General features: G+C 42.6%; 1 protein-coding gene across 1 annotated transcript in view; it reads right to left on the bottom strand.

Moving 5' to 3' along the window:
- Positions 1-17,785, bottom strand: part of Tjp2 (tight junction protein 2) — a 145,255-nt gene extending 127,470 nt beyond the window's left edge. The window contains exon 1 of the mRNA XM_071600582.1: positions 17,359-17,785. The gene's annotated coding sequence lies outside the window, so the exon portion shown is untranslated. The remainder of the gene's footprint in view (positions 1-17,358) is intronic.
- Between the last annotated feature and the right edge of the window lie 7,301 nt (positions 17,786-25,086).

Genomic DNA, 25,086 nt, shown 5'->3' on the forward strand with positions numbered 1-25,086 from the left:
AAAGTGATGTAGGAGGCATCACAATGTGAGACCTTAAATTATACTACAGAGCTATAGTAACAAAAATTGCATGGTATTGGCACCAAAACAGACAGGAAGACCAATTGAACAGACTAGAAGACACAGAGACAAACCCACATAAATACAGTTATGTCATGCTATGCCAAAAACATACATTGGAGAAGACATAGTCTCTTCAAAAATTGTGCTGGGGAAACTGGAAATTTATTTGTAGCAGAATGAAATTTAACCCCTATCTCTCACCCTGCACAAAACTCAACTCAGTAGATCAAAGACCTAGGCATTAGACTAGAAACCCTACACCTACTAGAAGTAAACAAAGGCCCAACTCTCCATCATCTCAGTTTAGGAAATGAATTGCTTAACAAGACTCCTAAAGTGCAAGAAGTAAAATCAAGAATCAATAAATAGGATGGCATCAAATCCAAAAAGCTTCTTCACAGTAAAGGAAACAATCAAGAATGTGAACAGAGAGCCTAAAGAATGGGAGAAAATCTTTGCCATCTGCACCTCAGAAAGCATTAATCTCCAAGATATAGAAAGAACTCAAAAACTTAACACCAAAAAAAATAATAAAAGGGCAAAGGAACTGAACAGACACTTCATAGAATAAGAAATAAGAATAGTCAACAAATACATGAAAAAATGTTCAATATCTCTAGCAATTAGAGAAATATAAACTAAAACTACACTGAGATTTCATCTCACTCCAGTCAGAATATCAACAATCTAGAATGCCAAGCACAGTGGAGTACACCTGTAATCCTAGCAGCTCAGGAGGCTGAAGCAGGAACATCGCAAGTTCAAAGCCAGCCTCTGCAAAAGTGAGGCCTAAGCAACTCAACGAAACCCTGTCTCTAAATTAAATACAAAATAGGGCTGGGGATGTGGCTCAGTGCTTGAGTGTACCTGAGTTCAATCCCTAGGACCCTCCAAAAATAAAAAAAAGGCTGGGAATGTGGCTCAGTGGTTAAGTAGCTCTGGGTTCAATCCCCGCTACCAACAATAACAAAACAATCAGTAATGTTATAAAATACCATAAATTAAAAACAAAACAAAACAAACAAGTAACAATAAATGTCGCCGAGGATGTGGGGAAAATGATACACTCATACATCGTTTATGGGACTGCAAATTGGTGCAACCATTCTGGAAAGCAGTATGGAGATTCCTCAGAAAACCTGGAATGTAACCACCATTTGACCCAGTTATCCCACTCCTTGATATATACCCAAAGGACTTAAAATCAGCATACTACAATTTTGTGTCATGGATATGACACAGCCGTATCAATGTTTATAGCTGCTCAATTCACAGTAGCTAAGCTATGGAACCAAACTACATGCCCTTCAAGAGATAAATGGATAAAGAAACTGTGGTACATAAATACAACGGAATATTACTCAGCATTAAAAGAGAATAAAATTATGGCATTTGCAGGTAGATGAATGGAGTTGGAGAATATCATGCTAAACAAAATAAGCCAATCTCAAAAACCAGGGGCCAAATGTTTTCTCTGATAAATGGATGCTAATCCATATTGGTTGGAGTGGGGGCATGGGATAAGTGGAAAAACTTTGGATGGGGTGAAGTGGAGAGGCGGTAGGCAAAGGGGTAGGAAAGACGGTGGAATGAGATGGACATCCTTACCCTAGGTACAAGGATGATTGCACAAATGATGTGACTCTACTTCATGCACAATCAGAAGTGAAAATTTCTGCTCCATTTTTGTACAGTGAATGGAAGAGTTTTCTACTGTCATGTATAACTGATTAGAACTAATAAATAAATTTTAAAAACAAAATGTGGTACATATACACAATGGAATATTACTCAGTCATAAGAAAGAATGATTTTATGGCATTTGCCAGAAAATGGATGGATCTGAAAAACTATTGTGCTAAGTAAAATAAGCCAGTCCCAAAAAACTGAAAGTCAAATGTTCTCTCTGATATGTGGATGCTAATATACAACAAGGCGGGGAGAGGAAGAATATAAGTTTGGTAGATTAGACAAAGAAGAATGAAGGGAAGGGATAGGGAGCAGGAATAGGAAAGACAGTGGAATGAATCTGACTTAACTTTCCTGTGTAAATACATACACATAAATACATCACAGTGAATCTCCACATCACGTACAACCACAAGACTGAGATCCTACTTATAATAAAATGTACTCCATGTTTATATAGATATGTAAAAATATACTTTACTGTCATGTATAACTACAAAGAACAAATTTTAAAAAGTATAAAAATAATGAATTTGCTTTTCTGCCATAAATTAGATTGTCCATTTCTAATTTCTTTCTCAATTATTATTAATTTTCTGAATTGTCATCTTTTGTGAATTCCTTTATAATAACTCATAAGCACAGTAACAGAAAAGTTTTTATAGACAAAATACTCCTTCCAGATAAGAATTTCTGACATTTTCTTTATAACTCTAGTAGTTATTTAGAAATATGCATTTATTTAGCTAATTCCCTTAGAGTTCTTAAAAAAGAAAGGAAAGAAAGAGAAAAGAAAAGGTTCTGAGTCCAGATACTCAAGTTCTCTTTCCAGAAGATTAAAATTAAACATAAAAAATTCACAGTTCACAGATTAGACTGAAGTTCCTTATTGCCCGCCCCTCCCCCCCCCCATACTTGGGATTGAATCCAGAGGTGCCCTACCACTCATCTACATCCCCAGTCCTTTTTTATTATTTTGAGACAGGGACTCACTAAGTTGCCTAGTCTCGAACTTGAGATCCTCCTGCCTCAGCCTCCCCAGTTGCTGGGATTATAGGTGCTGCCAACATACCCAGCCTGATCTTCCCTTTGAACTAATTGTTTCTATTTTATTTCTTCTGGAAGAAAGGAGTAGATATCCTTCTTCCCAGGGTGTTTTAACCGTTACTGTACTTTAGAAGCATAAAAATGGAAATGACCTAATACCCCAAATAGGTCATTCCACAGGGTGTGGTCTGCTTCAGGGAGCTGGGGGGTAAAATAAAAAAAAGCTAAAGTAGAATAGTTTCTGATCCCTAGCATGACCAAAAAAGAAAGAACGAAAGAAAAGAAAAGTACAAGAGTCAGGGAAACAGCTATTTTTCATTTTTCAGCTCTACTGTAAATAACCACTTTTCCCTTCTTAACATATTCATGTATAATATCTACTTATATATTTGCTACCCAGATGCCACACCATTAAAAAAAACATACTATACAATGGAAAAGAATCATCAAAGTGTTTAGAAAAAAATCAGAGCCAGGGTGTGGGAACACAGGCCTGTAATCCCAGCAACTCAGGAGATTGAAGGAGGAGATCCCAAATTCCAAACCAGCCTGGGCAATTTAGAAGACCATCTCAAAATAAAAGGGCTGGGGATGTAGCTCAGTGGTAGAGCACCCAGATTTCTACCCCTGGGTTCAATCCCTGGCACTGCAAAAAGAAAGGGAGGGAGGGAGCAAGAAAGAGAGAGAGAGAAATCTTAAAACACCTAAAGACCTTTAAATAAATTTGTTTTGTTTTGGTTTTTTCCTATAAAACATTTCCAAATTATCTACACTAATGTTTAGTTTAAGAGACTCTTGGGGTGGGGGGAGGTTTGGGGGTTTAGTTTAGTGGTAGAGTGTTTGCCTAGCATGCGTGAGGCTCTGGGTATAATTTCCAGCACCACAAAAAAATTTAAATTAAAATAAAAAAGAAGAAGAGGGAGGAGGAGGAGGAAGAAAAAAGGAAAAAGAAAAGGAAGAACTCTTTTTTACATAAGTGGTTCTATATTTCCTTAAATTAAAATAGTATTATAGGGGGGCTGGGAATATGGCTTAGAGGTAGGGTACTTGCCTAACAAGCTCAAAGTCCTGGGTTCAATCTCCAGCACCACATAATTAATAATAATAATAATAATAATAATAATAAACATTAGAATACCTGTTACCCATCATTTAAGTTACACTCATTATATGCTACTGAAAATAAAACAGTACATTTTAAATTAGATGAGTCAGTGGGTCATCCTGCAATTCCATATATATATTTTATGGGCAATTCAGCCAGCAGACATATTTGAAATAACAAAACACTTCCTTCTGCCAGTGGTTCTATGCACCACAGTTAGAAACGTGAAAGTTATTTGTTGATCTCAATAAATTTTAATTGATATTAAATAGTGTTTAACAGGGCACAGTGGTATACTCCTATAATCCCAGTGACTGGCAAGGATGAGACAAGAACACTGCAAGTTCAAGGTCAGCCTCAGCAACTCAGTGAGACCCTGTCTCAAAATATAAAAAGTAAAAAATAACTGGGAATGTAGCTCAGTGATAGAGTGCTTCAGGGTTCAATCCCCAGAAAAAGAAGAAAGACAGAAAAGTAAAAGAAAAAGAGAAATGATGTTTAATACCAGTCTGTCTCCATGGGCATTCTGAAATGACCTGGCAAAACACTGAAGCTCTAACCCCCAGTGTAATGGTATTTGGAGGTTAGGTTTTTGCAAGGTGATTAATTTTAGATGAGGTCATGAGAGTGGTACCCTCATCATAGAATTAGCATCCTCTTAAGAGGAGGGAAAAAGAGGGATTGCAACCTCTCTCTACACAGACACACAAGAGAAAGGCCCTCTGAGGACAACAGCAAGACCACAGCTATGCCCAAGCCTACTGAGATCTGTCTGTGCTGGCTCCCTGATACCTGACTTCCAGCCCCCAGAACCACGAGAGATTAAGTGTTCATTGTTTCTATTAGATATGGAAAATGACAAACCCCAAAATAGTGAGGCCTGGGGAAAGAGAGTAAAAAGAAAGTCGTACATTAAGAGCATTGATCCTTTCCCAATACATTCTTTCCCAGTGACAAGGCAAGCCCTGGGGAGGAAATAACCATCCAAGTCTAGACTGGCAGTCTCTGGGAAGAAGCCAAAGTATTGACCCCTCCCAAAATAAGTCCTTTCACAGTGACAGTACAAAAATGACACCCCAGAAGGAAAGATAAATACTGATCACTGACTCCAGACCCTCCATCGGGCCCACTGACTGCTGACCAGACCCTCCATCAGACATGTTCTGGTGATAATTAGGTTACCTCTTAGTATAACCTATACAAGCACAAACTTCCTGTTTAGCCAAGGGTTCATTTTCCACCAGGAAAGTGGGTCCAGCCCCATCACCCCATTCCTGCACACCCCATTTCTGCATGAAACTTTGTTCCTGAATAAAAGGCTAAGATGGTCCCTGAAGTTTGCCTCCGGCCTGGTCCTTTTTGCTAACATTTTCACCCCTCAGTTTGTGGCACTTTGTTATAGCAGCCCGAGCAGCGGAGGACCCTCCTGGATCTGGCTCACTGGGTACACTTCATTAGTCACCCAGAGCTCCCTGACACCAGCTTGCCTTGCCATTTCATTCTTCCAGGTATCAACCTAGATCTCCTCGCAGTCCTGCCCTCCAGGGGATGAGGTGCAGGTGATCTTCACTCTACTCGCCTACCTGTATCTTCAGGACCCCTGGCTCCTCTCATGCAGCTCCCTGCCTGACCAGTCCTGCTGCCATCCTCTACCACCCACCCTCCAGGTAATACCTGACACTGCCCACAGCATCACTATTCTGGATGCCCATTCCTTCCTCTCCCAGGCCTCCGGCACCTGCTGCTACACTGCACTGTTTTCCTCACATCACCTGAAGTCCCTAATTAGATCTGTGTTTACCTGTGGATTATCTCTTTCTCTAGGCCACAAGCCCTGCCCTCACGACAGAGATCAATTGTGCTAACACATCATATGCATTTCATGTTGGGTTTTCTAGTGCCACCCCACGCTTATTCATTCATTCACTCCCTCAACAACCACCACTGAGCACTTTTATCACACTGACTTTGTGCCTGGTGGGACACACCTGGAATCCTAGTTACTCGGGAGGCTGAGGCAGGAGGATCACAAATTGGAGGCCAACTTATCAAGGTCCTGTCTCAAAATGAAAAGCAAAAAGATATGGAGTTGTAACCCAGTGGTACAATCCTTAGTATATTGCACAGTAAGTGTCATGATGCAGCACAAGGAATTGCAACCCAGTATGCTGTAATAGAATATGGGAGTGACCAGGGAGAACCACCCTGACTAAGGGGCTTGGACTTGGCTTGGGAACATTTTCACAGAGTACTTAAGATGATGATATTTTTTGGGGGGGATGGTGCTGGAGATCAAAACCAGGGCCTGATGAGATGGGTCTTCACAATAGGAGCAGATAGACATTCCTTATGTTGATAACAAAGCCTGGGACATGGCAGGCAGAAAGGAAAGCATTCTCAAGAGGCAAAAAAATAAAACAGCACCGGATGAGATGGCACATGCCTACAATCCCAGAGGCTCAGGAGGCTCAGGCAGGAGGATCATGAGGCCAAAGCCAGTCTCAGCAACTCAGCAAGACCCTATTTCTAAATAAAATGCAAAAAAAAAGGGGGGGGGAGGGGGCTGGGGATGTGGCTCAGTGATTCAGCACCCCTGGGTTCAATCCCTCATACCAAATAAATAAATAAAATAGCAAAGGCTCTGTGGCAGAATGGCAGGCTTGCAGTAGGTCTATGAAGCCAGGGCTGGAGAGAGGCAGGACACCCTGACCGGGCTATGCAGAGGAAGAGCGCAGCAGATACCAGCCCCTCCCACAGACACAACTTCCCCTAGGCTAGACCGCACTGATTTATTTTTATTTTTTGTGGTGCTGGGGATTGAACCCAGAGGTGGTCTTCCACAGCACTACATCCCCAATCTTTTTTGTTTGGACAGACAGCTAAGTTGCTAAGGCTAGCCTCCAATTTACCCTCCTGCCTCAGCCTCCCAAGTCATGTGGATTATAGGACTGCAGAAAACAATTATTTGGTGAATATTTCCACTGTGCCAGTAACTGAGGTAAGCATTCTATACACTGTCTTGTTTAATTCTCACAGCAGACTTTAGAAAGCTATAAAGTCTCCCTGTTTTTAGATGAAGAGACATAGGCACCAAGTGACTAAGTAGCTTGCCCAGGGCCCTGCAGGTTAATAAGTAGTGGAGATGTGATTCCTACCCAGGTTGGTCTGATTACAAAGTTCACGCCTTCTAACACCCACTAAGCCTAGAGGGCTGCCTTGGGGCACTTGGTGTTTTCCCATCACAATGCATTTAATTGCCTTGGAATTTACTCATCTCTCCAGAACTTGGATCTGCTGAGGTCAGAGCTCCTGCCCGGTTCACCAGAGTATCTCTAGCTGCTGGGATATAGTGACAAATGATACGGTGCCTGGCAGAGTATAGGCACCAATAAGTGTATGTTAGAATGAATGAACTGAACACATGAATAAGCAGGACTCTGAGCTCTTTCCCAAAGAGTGCTACCATCCTTCTCTGTTCCTGTTGTAAGGGAACCCTTGGTTGCCAAGCCTAGATTGAGGTAGAAAACCCCAGTTCATTTTTGTCCTCTCCTGCAGCACTAGACCCTGAGGTTGGATGAACAGAATCCTCCCTCCAAGTTCTGGTGCTCCCATCAACAACCAACCTCACCCTCCATTCTCATCCCCATCTATGCACAAAAATATAACATTGCAGGCCTGACTGCTAGCCTTTGAAAAGCCTGCTTATGCCATCACAGTGGTACACACCTGTAATCCCAGCAGCTCAGGAAGCTGAGGCAGGAGGACTGAGAGTTCAAAGCCATCCTGGGCAATAGCAAGGCCCTAAGCACTCAGCAAGACCCTGTCTCTAAATAAATATAAAAAAGGTCTGGGGTTGTAGCTCAATGATTAAGCACCCCTGGATTCAATCCCCAGTACAAAAGAAAAAAAAAAAAAAAAACCTGCTTATAAGAATGGTACCCAGCTGATTTCTGAGAACTTGGATTCGGGGGAGGATTCCCCATTTCCAGAACTTATGATAAAAGTAGCTCACTGTCCATAAACTACTTGTGCAAATAATGTGGTTTATGTTGACCACCTACTTTCCTCTGGGGAGCCTGAAATTTGGGGTTTGAAACATGATAGGCATAACAATCCCTCAATAAAAACCCTGGGACTGAGTCTCTGAGATTTCCTGGTTGGTAACATTTCATATGTGTGGTCACAAGAGTTGCTGGGGGAATTAGGGCAGGCTGTGTGGCTCCGCTGGGAGAGGAACCTTGGAGGTTGGAGCCTGGTTTTCCTGAACTTTGCTCCATGTGTTTTTTTCCTTTGTGGATTGTGCAATTCTTGTACTGTAATAAATCAGTCCCCAGTATAACTATGTGATGAGTCCCCAGAGTCCTGCTAGCAAATCCCCTGTTGGCAGCCACTCTGGACAGGAGTTTTGTATGTGGCGAGCCAGCCATGGGCTGTGTGTGTGAGCCGTGAGCATCTTGAGCACACAAAGCGGACTGGACTGACGATGCTGCTCTGTCTGGGCTGTGCCTGTATGTGTCCCTTCCACATGCTCTGCCTTTGATCCCCACACAGCACATGAGATGGGCGTCAGCTTCCAAGATGTCAGTCAATCTGCTGACAGCAAGACATCATGAATCCTGACCCCCTTGCCTCACAGGAATGGCTTCTCCCCAATAAAACCGGGTTCGAGGGGTGCTCTTTCTTTCTTGCCTGCCTTGCCTCCTTTGTGGGAACTGGGTCAGAGTAGCTGTCAAAGAATCCAAAGAAAAGGGTATTTATCTGTCTGTGTGTCATTATTTCATGCCAGCCCAGTTCACCTGGAGTGACCCTGACTGGTTTAGTCGTATGTCCCGACAATCCCCAACACTGGGCATGGTCTTGGGGACTGCAAGATACTGCCTCTCCACTTCAGAAGCAGGGTTGTGAAATGCTTCCAGTCCAGTGCTGTCCACTAACCAGGGGACTCATATACCCAGAATCTACAGAGATGGCATCTCCTACAGACGTGTGCCAACAGCTCAGTGGGATTGAGAGCAAACTGGAAAGCCTGAAGTAGGAGCTTGCTCTTGGGCCCCTGTCACAACGAGTCACATGCAGATCCAAGTAGTGTTACAACCAGCGATCTTAAACCATCTCTCTTGGCTAACAAAGGATGCCCAAATGATAAGAGAATATCTGGGGACGGGCTGTGGCCTCTTTCCCAAAAGCAAGAGAATATTTTACATCTTCAGACACAAGGAGGATTCCTTTAAAATGAACTGTATAAGACAGTAGGGAATGTTTGCCTCCACATTGTGAAACCAGCAGGCAGGGCAGAACAGGTTTGCTTTCAGCACCAGGCCACTGCCCTTCTTGGATTTCTCCTCTGAAGCAAATCTTCTGACCTTCCTGAGGCCAAAGACACTCCCATATGCAAGCATGCACTCACAGAATCGGCTTATATCAGGTTCAGGTTACAATAAGAAGGCTGGGTGCATGGCCGCACAAATCTTTAAAGCTATTAAGCTGAGTAGGCAAACACCAGTTTTAATGATGATCATCATTATGCATAAAGGAACCTTCTTATTTGCAGATCCCACTTTGGTTCTAGGTTGATTTGCAATAGGCAAGAAGAGGGAAAGGATGCAGTCAGCAAGTAGCCCAAAGACTAAGGCCTGAGGATGGAAGGGGCCCCTATCTAAAGAAGGAAAGTCAATCCTGGCCTGACCCTGTGACCTCAGGCTGCACAGCCCCCTATCCTGTAATGCCAGCCTTTCTAGAAGGCAAGACCTGTACCTACCACTTGGTGGCACTCAGTCCCTCCCCTGAAATCAACACCTGCACAGGTCCTCACTCTCCACACATGGAGCTGGAGGACCCTGGCTGCCCTGGTCTCCTCATTACCCTCTGTCCATTCCCTTCACTGTCCTTTAAAGACTCCTGTTTCTCCCAGGACCCTCCCCACAGCATCCCTGAATTCAGTCCTCAGCACCTGTCGATGGCCCCTTGCTTCGTTCCTGATCCATGCCTCCAACAAGCACCTGTGTGGAACCCAGCCATTCTGTATACTTATGTCCTCCCTCGCCACATGCTACAGTCTTAAACTGCCAAATGCCTCCAAGCCACTGGTTCTCAAAGTGGGACTCCTAGATCAGCAGCAGCAGCACCTGGGGTGGGTACTTGTTAGAGACAGAAATTTTCGGTCCCCAACACACCTACTTACTCAGTCCAAATCTCCAAGACTAGGGTCCAGCAGCCTATGATTTAACAAGCCCTCCAGGCGGTCCAGATGTATGCTGATATATTTAATTTTTTATACTGAGAATTGAACTCAGGGGTGCTTAACCACCTGGCCACATCCCCAGAGCCCCCTCCCACCTTTTAAAATTGTTTTTTTTATTTTGAGACTAAGTTGCTTAGGACCTTGCTAAATTGCTGAGGCTGGCCTTGAACTTGTGATTTTCCTGTCTCAGCCTCCTGATTATAGTCCTGCACCACTACGCCCAGCAATGTGCACTGGTATTTGAGAACCACTGCACTATGCTATTGTGTATGCCAGTTCAACTCTTTCTTAAGCAATTCTCAAATGAAAGTTAATTTTCTCTTCTAAATTCAGCTGGTTTCCCCATTTTTCTCAATGCTACCAACATTTTTCCATAACACAATATCAAATCAGTATATCCCAAGTACAATGTAGTAAGCCTCCAAAATATAACAGGTACCAAAAAAGAGAATTTTTCATGTGGCTACAGAGAAAATCACTGTCATGTGGTTTGGAAACAAAAGAACAAAAATGCACTAACTCATGAAAGATGTCTATCAGTCTACTCTTCTTTGTGGGGGGTACTTGAGAATAAAATAGAGCACCCTAGTAAGATATATAAATAATGTATTAATGTTATTTTAAGGTCTATTGTATATTTTGTCTGTTTATTAATTTTTGATGCTGGAAATCAAACTCAGGGCTACACATATGCTAAGTGCATATTCTTCCACTGAGCTATGCCCCCAGCCTTACTGCATATTTTAATAACTAGAATTGACAGATGTTAATCAACAAATATTTTGATTAAAATGTTTAATCACCATCTGCACCAATCCACTTTTTGGTATGTTTATTAACATCTGAATGATGCATTTTTTTTTTCTCATGGGCATTAAATCAGTAGGTAGAGCAATAAGTCTCTGCCTACTTTCTCTGTCTCAAGGCCAAGTAACTCTTTATTCACTATTTCTTCATTCAGCTCTTTCAGGACATCAGATATTACACTAGGCCCTCAGGCAAACAAAAAGATACCAAAAGAGCAAGGGCTCAATTTACATTTTCAGTATTCTTCTAAACCACTGAAACAGGGAATGCATTCAAAACAGATTTTCCTCTTTTTCTACCTAATTTTGTTTTAGAAAAGAATAAAGGAAAAAGTCAAGGGGTTGGGAATGTTGATCAGTGGTGCAGCCCTTACCTAGCAAGCTCAAACCCTTGGGTAAAAAAGAAAGAAAAAAATCAAGAAAGAATGGGCTTGCCTAATTTACATGAGGCCCTGGGCTCAATCCTCAGTACTAAAAAGAAAAGCAAGAGAGAGAAAAATAAAGTGATTCATGCTACAATGTAGATAAACCTTAAAAAAGTATCTAAGTTAAAGAAGCCAGATATAAAAGGCTACATATTGTATAATTTCATTTATATGAAATGTCCAGAACAGACAAATCTATAGACAGAAAAATCAATGGTTGCCCTGGGAGGGAGGGACTGGGGGCAAGGGATGAGAGGTGTCAACTAAGGGGTAGAGGAAATTTATAAGGGGACTTTTTTTTAGGGCAGTGAAAATGTCCTAAAATTGTTCACAGTTACACAACTGTGAATATACCAAAAACATTGAATTGTGTGCTTTATTTTTTTAAATTGTTCTCTTTAAATAGGTAAATTGTAGGGGTGCTTTACCACTTAGTCACATCCCCAGTCCTTTCTATTTTTTATTTTTGAGACAGGGCCTCACTAAGTTACTAAGGCTGGCCCCAAACTTCAAATCCTCTTGCTTCAGCCTCCTGAGTGGCTGGAATTACAGGCATGCACCACTGCATCTGGTTAAAACTGCTGTTTAAAAATTGGTCTATTGAGAATTACTAACAACTAAGCAGGGCTTCCTGCATGAGAGGCAAGTGTTCTACCAACTGAGCTCTATCCCCACACCCTACAAGCACTTTTACAAAAGGGTGCTAGAGTCCTCGCTATGATTCTGGAGAGAGATCATTGTTCTTTTAACTTTATATATGCAGGTATGTGGTATATATAAAAGCTCTGAGTTTGTAAGATTACTCTATTCATCCAGCTGGTGGAAGTTTAGGTCAGCTCTGCCACAGCTAACCCTGTGCCCCTTCTTTGACACTGTGCAGCATCTCAGGGAACTAAAAGGGTACTGTCAGGTTGATGAACAAGGATAACACCTCTAGGCCATCTGAATAAGAAAAATGTCCAGGACTTGATTTTTACCAGGAACAGAGTTGGTACACTAACCCCACAGTCAAGCTAGGTATTAATCTAACTCTCAGAGTTTGTAGGGTGCCATGGAAATGGCATCCTTTGCTCTAGAATCTTTGCTTCGCTGGAATTTACCTGAATTTTGCTCTGTGTGTGTGTATGTGTGTGTGTGTGTGTGTGTGTGTGTTGCTGGGGATGAAATCCAGGGCCTCATGCATGCTTGCCAAGTGTTCTACCACTGAGCAACTACAACCCCAGCCCTGACCATCTTTTTATTTGCTTTGGGGACTAATGCAGGACCTGATGTCCCAAAAGCATTAAATGAAAAATGAATTAATATATAGCCTGTTGGTGGTGAGGGAGAGTAAGTAAGCAGGGACTTATAATTCTATATGGAAAGACTATGAAAAGATCCATGGGTTCAAGACTTACTTGAACCCATGGTGGCCTCAATTTTCTCTTCTGTGAAGTGAGAAAACAAGAAAAACTCTCAAGATTGTTGTAAATATGACAATATGCCTTAAATCCCTGATTCACAATAGGCATATTTCTTTGATAATAAAATAGTCCAGTAGCTGGGGACCAGTGGTTCTTCTGGACCCTTGGGAGTCTAAACGTCAATAACGATCAATACGGGGCTGGGGATGTGGCTCAAGCGGTAGCATGCTCGCCTGGCATCTGTGAGGCCCGGGTTCGATCCTCAGCACCACATACAAACAAAGATGTTGTGTCCGCCGAAAAAATAAAATAAAATAAATATTAAGGAAAAAGTGCTTTTAAAAAAAATGATCAATACCTAAAATAATTGATTAGAAGAAGAAGGAGTAAAGAGGTACTGATTAGACCTGCCAAACTTGAACTATCTAATTTCAGAGATGAACCTATGGTTAATTTTTTTATGTTAAATTAAAATTACAGAATTGGGGATATAGCTCAGTAGTAGAGTACTTGCCTAACATGAGCAAGGCCCTCATTACCACAATAAAGAAATAGTTTAAAACATTAAGTAAAATAATTAATTAACATAATATTTTCTTGTACTTTCAGATTAATTTTTACAATATCCATACATGAGGAGCTGGGGATGTGGCTCAGTATACTATATAGCATGTGTGTAGTATCTGTTAGGCCTTGGGTTCAATCTCCAGCATGAAAAAGAGAAAGAAAAATTACAACATTTTAGTTTGTATGTGTGTTCAAGTGTGCATACATGTTTATGCATGCTCATCCAAATGATTCCCAAACCTAATTTTATATCAGAATCACCCTGGTTCTATTAAATCTACAAAGGCTCTGACTTAGTGAATCTGGAATATTTGATAATATTTCCATTTTTACAAAGTTCCCAGGTGATGCCCCAGACATCATGAAGCACTGATAAAACCATTCATTGGAAGTTGGGGGTGTGGCTCAGTGGCAGAGTGCTTCCCTAGCATGGTTATGTAGGGCCCTGGGTTTGATCCCCAGGACTATACACACAACAACAACAACAACAAGAACCCACTCATTTGAAATTTTCTCTCATGTATGGACTGCAAAATAGCATTTGTTCACTGGTTAAAACACTGCATATATCGTTACTTCAGAAAAGAACATTTGGTGGAAGGAGAAAATCTTTCTCTTTTGCCTCACTAGAATTAAAAGGAATGAATCATTCTGAAACTCTGAGAAAGCAAGAATCTTCCATAGAGAGAGCATTTTCTGCTAAATCTTTCCCTTTTGAATTATCTTCAATCACTTCAAAGGCACTTATCAATCACACAAAGCTGTAAATTCCTTTCTAAAAGTTAATAACCTCATTCTGATAAAAGCTTTAGCACAAAGTCAAGGGTCTTAAGAAATATAAGACAGAGCTCAGGAAGAATAGGAGAGATCTCCACTATTCAGCTGTTTATTAAGTTTTCCCAAATCCTTGACCACTCATGTATTCTGAACCACATATTTTTTTGGGGGGAGGGAAGTGGGGGGTATCAGGGATTTAACTCAGGGGCACTCAACCATGAGCCATATCCCCAGCCCTATTTTTTGTTGTTGTTGTTGTTGTTGTTGTTATTTAATTTAGAGACAGGGTATCATTGAAAGGTTTAGCAACTTGCTTTTGCTGAGGCTGGCTTTGAACTCCCAATTCTCCTGCCTCAGCCTCCCCAGCTGCTAGGAGTACAGGCCTGCACCAGGGGCACCCAGCTCCTGAAGCACATTAATTTTTTTTAGTTGTAGTTGGCCACAATATCTTTATTTTGTTTTATTTAATTTTTTGTGGTGCTGAGGATCGAACCCAGGTCCTCACACATGCTAGGCGAGCACTCTACTGCTGAGCTAAACCCCAGCCCCTGAACCACATTCTATAACAGTGACTTAGATGATAAATGAAACATTTTATTCACCAATTCAGTTACGTTCTCACTGAAAAGTATGCCCTCAAATCACAAGCTGGATCATTTTAAGAGGATAGAAACAAATGGCTTTCACTATTAGAAAGCTTTCTAAGTTTATGCACACTTTTCTACAACTAAGAATGATGTTGCTGGATCATTACTTGTATTTAACATTAAAGCAGAAATAAAACAGTTTGGGGTATTCTGGAAAGTTATTTCAAATCTTTTTTTTTTTTAATGTCTTGCTGTAACCTCCTCCAATATTTATGAAACAATAATTTTTTTCTTAAGGTTTATTCCAACTTTTTTTTTTTTTTTGGACGGTGCTGGGGCGAGACCCAGGGTCTCACACTCTACCACTGACCTACATCTCTAATCCCTTATTCTGAATATCAACAGGACACCTAAGTAATGCCACTAAAAGAAGTGCAGAGTAAGGGATTACCAGGCAACAATGCTTAATTAGTGCAGAGGGAGCCTTGTGAGAAAGTCCATTCCATTCCAGTCAAAACAAAAAGGAAATCCTCAGGGTCTACCTTGTCTCTATTAAAAGAAAGCACACCAAGAACCAGGAGCTATACATAGTGCTTATCCATTCAGGAATCCCCAAATGTTTGTTTATATTCTGCCCACATGATTTTTCTTTCACTTTTACATGCCTATTCAACCTTTTCTGTTCCCTACCAAAAAATTATATATATATATATATATATATATATATATATATATATATGGAGAGAGAGAGAGAGAGAGAGAGAGAGAGAACCCAGAAGCTGGGCTAGGTGGCACAGGCCTGTAATCCCAGCAGTTCAGTAGGCTGAGGCAGGAGGATCACAAGTTCAAAGCCAGCTCAGCAACAGCAAGGCGCTAAGCAACTCAGTGAGACCCTGTCTCTAAATCAAATACAAAATAGGGCTGGGGATGTGGCTCAGTGGTCGAGTGCTCCTGAGTTCAATCCCTGGTACTAAAAAAAACCCAGAAGTCCAAGGAAAGAAATGGGTACAGAGTTTCTATTGCACAACAATGAATGTATTTCAATGCCATTGAATCATGGCATTGAAATATATTCAGTGTTGTGCAATAGAAACATATATATATTCAGTGTTGTCCAAATAAAAAGGTTAAAATGGTAAATACCATACTATGTATATTTGCCACAAAAAAATATCCTGAAACAAAAACTGCAGGATGATATGTTAACCGTTATTTCCAAATCTTGATAAAAAGCCAGTCACACTGGGGTGGAGAAGCTGTGATCCACTTGGCTGTAGTGCATTTGTCCCCGTGGGCAAAAAGAAAATCCAAATAAAGGACAGGAGGGAAATGTGTCATAAATCACTATTTTTCACTAGACAGAAAACTTCACCCCGAGACACCCTAACCCAGTGCTTCTCAACTGAAAATATAAACGGATCCCCTGGGGATCTTGATTCAGCTGGCCTGGGGCGCGGCTTGCATTTCAAAAGGCCCCCAGGCAATGTCCCGAAACTCAACAAGGAAACCCAGAGAATAAATAGATCAGACCTTTCAAATGAACAGGTTCAGGACTTCACTTACCTACTAACCACCGTTTGTAAAGACGGACTGAGAAACTTCCTCCCGGCAGTACCCGCCCACCCCTAGGCCTGGAAGCAGCCACGGATAAAGAGAGGAGAGAGAGACTAAGTTGCACCGAAAGCCCTCATGCAAACTTCAGAACAGTCTGGAAAATACCCTTTTCAAGCTCCAAGAATGCCTGGCATTCGGTGGACTTTTTCCAACATAAAGATCTCCAAGTTGTTCTGACTGAGAGTTCCCTATAGAAGAAGCTTGCAACACAACCCTTGGAAAACCGACAACGCCCTGCATGTTGTCAGCCTCGGCTGCACGCTAGTAAATGGGTCAGAAAGTGCAAAAAGTAAAAATAAAACAAGAGTAAAGTTTCTCAAGGCTCTGTGGCGCTGGAGACAGAGATCCCAGCTCTCCGAGCCGGCGCAGGCAGGCGAACAGATCCCGGGCGGCCACTCAGGCGGGGTGGAGTGGGCAGTTTTCGAGCCCCGCGGCGAAGATTTGGCTGGTAGACCCAGAAGCCCCCACCTGCTTCCAGCTAGCACCTCCCTCCGCCCACGTCCATCCAAGGCACACGCTCCCGCCCCCTCATATACTGTTGGCTGCTGCAACAGAAACTCAAAGGCCATTTTAATCTGGTTAAAGAGAAGCTCAGCAGAGAGTGGAACGGTTTCCAGCCTTTGGAAGAGAAGGGCTAGGCACCTGCTGCTGCCCAGGTGCGTGCGCACTCTTCTCAGATGACTCCCTAAAAGAACCCCTGTCACGCGCTGCTATCCCCCGGGGGTGGGGAGGGAGACAAAATTAAAGAGGAAAAAAATGCCCAATAAACTACCCCCCCAAACTCCACAAGGAGATCTGGGGACATCAGATCACCTCAGTCCGCGCTGCCCCTTATTCCTCCAGGCACCACCGATTCAGGGCACCCGCGCAATTTTGCACCCAGCAAATCCCTCCCTACCAAAATCCCGTAAGGAGGAAAGGCACTTTTGGCGACGCCCAAACGCAGGTGGCCGCTCTCCGGTCGCTCGGCGGGCAGCGGCAAAAGCCCGCTGGCTCTGCCAGGACCTGGGAGGGAAAAGGAGGACAGTACTCGCCTGGAGAAGGGTGGAGTAGGTAGCCGGCGGCGGAGTCCCGCGCAGGGCTAAGGAGGCGCTTGCCGGTGCTTGTGACTCGGCGCCAGCGGCTGCGCTGGTGTCCCCTGCGCTGCCCGCGCGGGTAGCTGGCAGCGCCTGGCAGAGCGGGAGTACAGGAGGCTGCCCCGGGAATGGGCGTGCACTAATGGCCTCCGCGGCCGCTCCTGTGTATTATTGTGACTCAAGCTATTTCCTGTTTGGAGGTTTGGGAAAAAGAAGAGAAAAAAAAAATCCAGATTGGGGGGAAAGGGAGTTGGGCGGTGGCGAGTACCAGAGCCAAGGCCCAGGAGCCGCGAGTGGTCGGCGGCTGTTACCTGCTCCCTAGAGATCAGAAAAAATTGTCGGGCGCGGAGACCCGGAAAAAACGACGCGATTTCTTGAGGGAAGGGCAAAGAGGGAGCCCTCACCCACGCCACCCAGCGGTGGGGTAGGAGTGGCGGCCGTGAAGGCGGCCTTGTCACCGGAGCTCCTGTGCCATTCCCCTGCCGCCGCTTCCCCTCTCGGCAGAGTTGACTGAGCTTCCTCCCCGCACAAGTGCAGGAGGCCTTCGCTGGGCTTCTTTATTTGAGCCCAGGTTTGCTTCTTGAGCCTCTCCTGGGGTGTGAGCAAGGAAGAGGGCAGCTCAGGCACCCTTCGAAGAACGGGAGGAAGGGTGGTAGGGTATTGTGGATGCGTGTTGGGTGGCTGTGGGGTCGTTGTTCTATTAAGGGAAGAAGGGAAACAGTCTATTGATTTTAATGAAAAGTTAACTATTTTATGATCAGTTTCCATTCCCCTCCCCCACAAGCCTCGCCCTTAACCAGGATCTCGGAGTTTGAGGCTCCAATCCGGAAATACCGGTTCCTCCCAAGGGACAATAGGTGAGGGCGGGAGCGCTAACTGAAAAAGCCTGCTTAGTCACTTTGAGAATCCGTGTTAGGCCGGGAAGGCAGAATTCTCCCAGTGCCCAAGGCTGCACCTGGAAACAGGTGCTCCTTTCTTACATTTGACACAGTCTTGTTAAAAAGCCTGGAAAGATAACGGACAGTTATTGTTTAATAGCTACAGAGTTTCAATTTGGTATGATGAAAAAGTTCTGGAGATGGATGGATAGTGGGGATAGTTACACAATGTGAATTCACTTAATGGCATTGAATTGTATACTTAAAAATGGTTAAAATAGTAAATTTTATGTTGAATGTAATTAATTTTAATGAAAAATCCTGTGAACAATGCCATCATTCATTTAAGACAAAAGTGCTTTCTCTAAACTTTTTTTTCCTTTTTCTTTCTTTCTTTCTTTTTTTTTTTTTGGTGTGTGTGTGTGTGTGTGTGTGTGTGCGCGCGCTGGGGATTAAACCCAGGGGCGCCCTATTATTGAATTTACCAGACCAGACCTTTTCATTTTATTTATTTATTTAGGTACAAGGGATTGAACTCAGAGGTACCCTTACTGAGCCACATCCCCAGTCCTATTTTGCATTTTATTTAGAGATAGGGCCTCACTGAGTTGCTTAGAGCCGCCCCCTTGCTGAGGCTGGCTTTGAATTTGGGATTCTCCTGTTTCAGCCTCCTGAGCCACAGGAATTACAGACGCGTGCCACTGTGCCCGGCCAAACCTTTTTATTTTTTTAATTATTATTATTTTTTAAATGAACAGAGAGGCTGGCCTCGAACTTGCTTTCCTTCTGTCTCAGCCTCCACAAGTGCCACCCCTCCACACAAACCTTTGCAGGAAAGTAACGGAATGAATAATAGTACTTGTTATAAAACTCAAATTCACTTAGTTTTGCCTTCTGGGGATACTTGTCAAGCTATGTGGAGAGAAGATTAAGCTAAAAGGATAGTATGATTTTAAGAATTTAATTTTATGTATGATTTTATTTTATAGTATGATTTTAAGATTTTAATTTATTATTAAAAGAAAATGTTAGCAAGACAAATGAAAGTTTATATAGTAGACAGGCACAATCCCAGACACTTTGGAGGCTGAGGCAGGAGAATTGAAAGTTCAAGGCCAACCTCAGCACTTTAGCAAGACCCCATATCAAATAAGCAATAGAAAGGACTGGAATATAGCTCAGTGGTAAAGCACCTGGATTCAATCCCCAGTATAAGAAAGAAAGAAAATTACATAGGATGCCACTATAATTTACCTTAGAAAGGAAGAACACACATATACGTATGTGCTTATTTTTTAATGGAAAGATGAATTACTAAATAAAATGGTTAACTTATAAGGGAGGGAACAAGATGGAAGTGAAACAAGATTTAAAGATAGGTAGTTAGTGCAGTTAGGTAAATTGGGTCTAATATCGAGTAAAATAAAGAAAATGGAGGCCATTATAGAGAATGGAGTCCAGGAAACCAGATCAGCATTGGGGGAAATTGAAATGTTAATGTCCCCAAGGCCCAGAACCCATCCTAAGGAACTGTTAAAGAAACAGCTCCAAGCAAACAGGGAAGTGCTAATCAAAAGCCACCCCAGGCCCTTCCTGCCCAGATTACTCCTCCAATCCATCCATCTTCTACCTTTCTCCCACCTTTTGGGCCTTCCCACCTGCATTCTATCACTGCAAGATAAAGGGAAACAAAAGACATGAATGTGTGAAAGCTAAAAAGAAGACCTTAGCTATAAAAGAGGGAAGACCTTGCCCTTCCATGGATTCTGCCTTTTGGGTCCCCTTCTTCCTCCAAGGAGAAGTCTTTCTGCTGCCTTTAATAAAGCTTCTACTTTCCACTCTACACTTGCTTCTCTGGTGTTATACTTCAGCATTCGGGGAAGCCGTAAACAGCGGTAACAGAAGGGACAGGGCAGGAGCTAGATTTCTCTAAATAAACCTTGGTTAGAAATTTGACTTTGGAGTGATATAAATGCTTTACCTAATTACGAAACAAAATGAAATCAGATTTTAAATAATCAAAGGCAAAATGCCAGCCAGGCACAATGGCAAATGCCTATAATCCCAGCAGCTCAATAGGCTAGGCAACTTTAAGGCCAGCCTCAGCAATTTAGTGAGATCTTGCCTCCAAATAAATAAATAAATAAATAAAAATAAAGGGCTGGGGATGTAGCTGAAAGGTAGAGCACCCCTGGGTTCCAAACCCAGTATTCCCCACCCCAAAATGAAATGCAGTAAATAAATCTAAGTATCAAGTTAGTGGCTTACTCACATAAAAGGAAATTATTTCCCTTATTTGATTCTATATTCCTTAGGGATATCCCTAATGATGAAGAGCATTTAAGAAAAGTAAATTTTTAGCAGGACATGTTGATACACACCTACAATCCCAACTACTCCGGAGGATTGAGGCAGGAGGATTACAAATTCAAGGTCAGCCTTATCCACTTGGCAAGTCCCTCAGCAACTTAGTGAGACCCTGCATAAAAAAAAAAAAAAAAAAAAAAAAAAAAAATCTGGAGATGTAGCTCCATTGTAAAATGGCCCTTGGTTCAATCCTCACTACAAAAAAAAAAAAAAAAAAAAGTTCAAGTTCTACCCAATGAAAACACCATCAGATAATGACTATCTGATTGAATAGGCAGTCTTAGATCCTGATTGGCTCTCAAAAGACAGTTTTTCTTAAAAAGGAGCTAGTCCAGTGGGGTGGGAGGCACACATCTTAATCCCAGAGGTTGGAGAGATTGAGACAGGAGGATCCTGAGTTCAAAGGCAACCTCAGCAAGGGAGAGGCGCTAAGCAACTCAGTGAGTCTAAGCTCACTAAGCTTTCTTGCTAATCAACTCAGTGAGACCCTGTCTTCAAATGAAATACAAAATAGGGATGGGGATGTAACTCAGTGATTGAATGGCCCTGAGTTCAATCCCCAGTAACCACCCAAAAAAATAAATAAATGAAAGGAGCTAGTCCTTCTTAGAGAAATGGTTGATTTTAAGTCTAAGGCAAAAAGTATCCAAAATGAGTTAGGAATATTTTGTCAATGCAGAAAGCACAGAAGTTACCAGAAACAAATAGGAAAACATCCAATGGAATCCTGAGCCAATTTGTGGAAGCTCCCACTGGCCAAAATGGGATAACTTTAAGCATCATTAAGAAAAATAATTGCAACAAATTGAGACATGAAATTTCTATATACTCGTGGGTCATAATGATGCTTCAAAAAATCACCGCAGATGGCCAACTTTGGAAATTCAGTAGAACTCATTTGTTATTTTGAAAGCTGACAATAGTAAATTTTAAAAAAAGAATTGCACATTTCTGCTGTGTTTTGGGGTTGGATCTAACCCTTCTCAGGTACCTTTTCAAACTTTCTCAGCCTCACCTTCTCTTCTTTCAGCCACTGCTGATGCTCTGGGTAGGCTCTGACCAGCTTCATGCAGGAGCAAACCTAAAAAACCTCACCTCTAACCTTCCACCTTAGGGTTCCTCAGTTAATGACAGTGTGGAGAGTAGAGATCCATAGAAACTATCTAGGTGCCTGTATCTAACATCCTGAAATGTGGGTAAGTTATTGTTTCATGATCTGACCTTTGACCAAAGGATAGATACAGGCTTAGACAAAGACTTCTCCCCTCTCCCCCAAGAATGAACTATCCTTGATGCTCATTCTGTATATCTTTTCTCAAGGTCACAAAGGGCCAATCAATCAGGTGTCCATAGTAGCAGCAGTCTACTGCTGAGGCTGCCTGGAGTTGGCTCTCCTGCTTCCCCCTCCCTCACTTCTTTCCCTAGGACTACACTCCCCCCAAAAGCTTTTGCCTCTAGGCTCTGCTTCCTGGAAGAACCAGAATAAGACTTGTGAATCTCAGGATGACTAAATTGTTGATGAAGAAGTGAAAAACCAGCCCCTACCTCAGAGCAAAGCCTGTCCAAGGAAGGGGGCGCGACCTTTGTCCTTGGAAAGACCCATAAAGCACTCCTAGGCCCATACCCACCCTGCTGAGTTGTTTATCTACAAATACCAGGAGAGATCTGCTGTGCCAGGTGTTCCTGACTCGGTCAGGCTAGGTGGGGACCCATAGGGACCCCTTAGCAACCACCAATCAGCATGAGACCAGGAAAATACCTGGGATGCCAGATGAGCCTCCCAGTAGTTTATGGTGGTTGATAACATGTTGGGAAACCATGTAGTTCATCATGTACTCCCCTCATGGCCTAAACCAATCAGTTCAAACGAATCCCCCTCTTTTACTAGCCAATCACCCTTACCCAACTTGTTCCCGCCAGTGAATGTGCTAATCATGTTTTAAAGTTGTTTTATGATTTTTCCCTCAGTGTGTGATGATTTGCTAAGAGATGCTATGATGTATGTAAAGTCCCTGCCTTCCCCAAAGAGTGTATAAAACTGCTGCAAACCCTGGGCTCAGGGCCTCTCAGCGTCACCAGTTGCTGTGTGCACGAAGGACCGAGCTAGCTCGCAATAAACACCTCTTTGCTGCTTACATCGATCTCGGTCTCTGGTGGTCTTTTGAGGGTCCCAAATTCGAGCATAACAGAAGTTATTCCAGCTAATAAATAGGGAATAATGAAATTTGAATACCTTTTTTTTTTTTTTTTTATAAAACCTTAATAAAATTGGAGGGAAATTGATCTGGGGTTGTGGCTCAGTGGTAGACCACTCATCTAGCACATGTGAGGCCCTGGGTTCAATCCTCAGCACCACATATAAATAAATAAAATAAAGGTATTGTGTCCATTTACAATTAAAACAAATATATATATTTTTAAAAATGTAGGGAAGTGATGATCATCAAGGCATGGCCACTAACGTCAGAGAAAAGGAGATCACCAGGCATTATGCACCACTTGATAGAAATTCACAGCTCCTCATGTGACACAGTTTTGCCCAAAAGGGCAAATCTGAATCTGACCCGGCTTCAATATTCTACTACCAGTTTATAAAGACTACTAGAAGAGGCTGGGCCCCATAGTGCACACCTGTAGTACCAGCAACTCTTGAAGCTGAGGCAGGAGAGTTGCAAGTTTGAGAACAGCCTCAGCAACTTAGCAATACTCTCTCTCAAAATAAAATATAGATGTAGCTCAATGGTAAAGCGCCCTGGGTTAAATCTTCATTACCAAAAGATATAGATATTGGGGGAAATTTTATATTCTTAAAATGGTGAATATTTAAGGGAATTTTTAAAAATGATTTATTCACATGTCATTGCTTTTAGTATATGGAGTTGATTTTGGTTGGGTTAAACACTGGTCTGTGCCTAGGAATGCTTGTAGTGAGATAAGAAGGTCTCTAAAAGAGGGGAGGGGAAGCTGGCCACTTCCCTTATCTCCAGCCCTTAGGAGAGGATCTGAACAGAGTGACCTTGGTTGTAAACTAAAAGAATATACTGGAAAAATACCTGTGCGCATGCAACCTATCCTGTATATGTTCCTCCAGCTTGTGGGCAAGGTGCGACCCTCCTTTGTATCCCGGTCTGCCCCCAGCCAGGTGTGGGCAAGTAGTAAAATACCCAGAACCTCTCTGCTGAGTCCTTCAAGTTATCTCTTTGGGATGGTAAACAGCATGCTTGGGGCTTTTGCAGTCCTGGACTTACCAATATTGCTCGTATATGTGGTGGGTGGCACACGCACATGCACGTCTATTTAATTTCTCTCTGTATCTGAAATAAAATGGACATTTCCAACAAGACTTGGATTTTGTTGAGCATAATTCAGGTAGGAAGAAAGGGACTCTGGCTGGCCTAGGTGGTAACTGATATTTTCTTTGTTTCTCTCACCCACTTTTTCCCTTCTGGGTACATGCTGTCTATGCTCCTTTGTCTGTGTTTTCTTGTCATCAGCACAACAGCATTTTCAGTAACTAACAAACATTTCTACTCTGGAGACCAAATATTTTAAATTCTGCTTGGAAAAATAAAATGAGACGCCTCTATGGGTCAGAGGGGCAGTATATGAAAAGTGGAGCAAGAACTCTGAGTTCTGACTCCTTGCTCAACAGGGCTTCTTCCCTCCTGCCACGGCACCAGGGCATTTCCATGGAAGCCAGTATGCCTTTCTGGGAGACAAAGCCTTATTCTGCTGCCTGTGGTGACAGGGAGCACTGTGTTCTGTGTCCTGAGGTTCTGAAATCAATACTGTGCTTCACCTGCACGCTGGATGAACAGGAACGGCAGAGTCAGACCCAGTGTAAACTTGCTTGACAGGACTGGGGTTTTCTTTGCTGACACTGGGGGTACCACAGAGCCTCAGAAAGAACCCTTGCTTCTCTTCTTGACTTAGCTACTCAGTGCCTGTGTGATCCTGAGTCACATAATCTCCTCACCCGTTGACCCAGCAGCTCCATCCCTTGTATCTAAGTTAAAAAAAACAAAACACAAGTATTTGAAAAGAAGTATATTTAAGAATGCTTATTCTTTTGTGTCTGACATGGCAAAAACTTGAAATTAAATGCCCATAAAAATAGTACATGCATAAGTTATATTAAATGTATTTTGTTGCCTTTACAGGGTGATCTGCCTTCCTTCCTTCCTTCCTTCCTTCCTTCCTTCCTTCCTTCTTTCCTCCCTCCCTCCCTCCCTTCCTTCCTTACTTTCTCTTTCCTTTCAGTACTGGGGGTTGAACCCAATGGCTTTCTGCTACTGAGCTACATCCCAGCCCATTTTATTTTTTATTTTCAGACATGGTCTCACTAAGTTGCTGAGGCTGGGCTTCAAACTTGAGATCCTTCTACCTCAGCCTCCAAAGTTGCTGGGATTACAGCATGTTTCACTGCCCCTGGCTACTGGGC

This window comes from Marmota flaviventris, chromosome 13 (assembly GCF_047511675.1).
Source record: "Marmota flaviventris isolate mMarFla1 chromosome 13, mMarFla1.hap1, whole genome shotgun sequence".
NCBI lineage: Eukaryota > Metazoa > Chordata > Mammalia > Rodentia > Sciuridae > Marmota > Marmota flaviventris.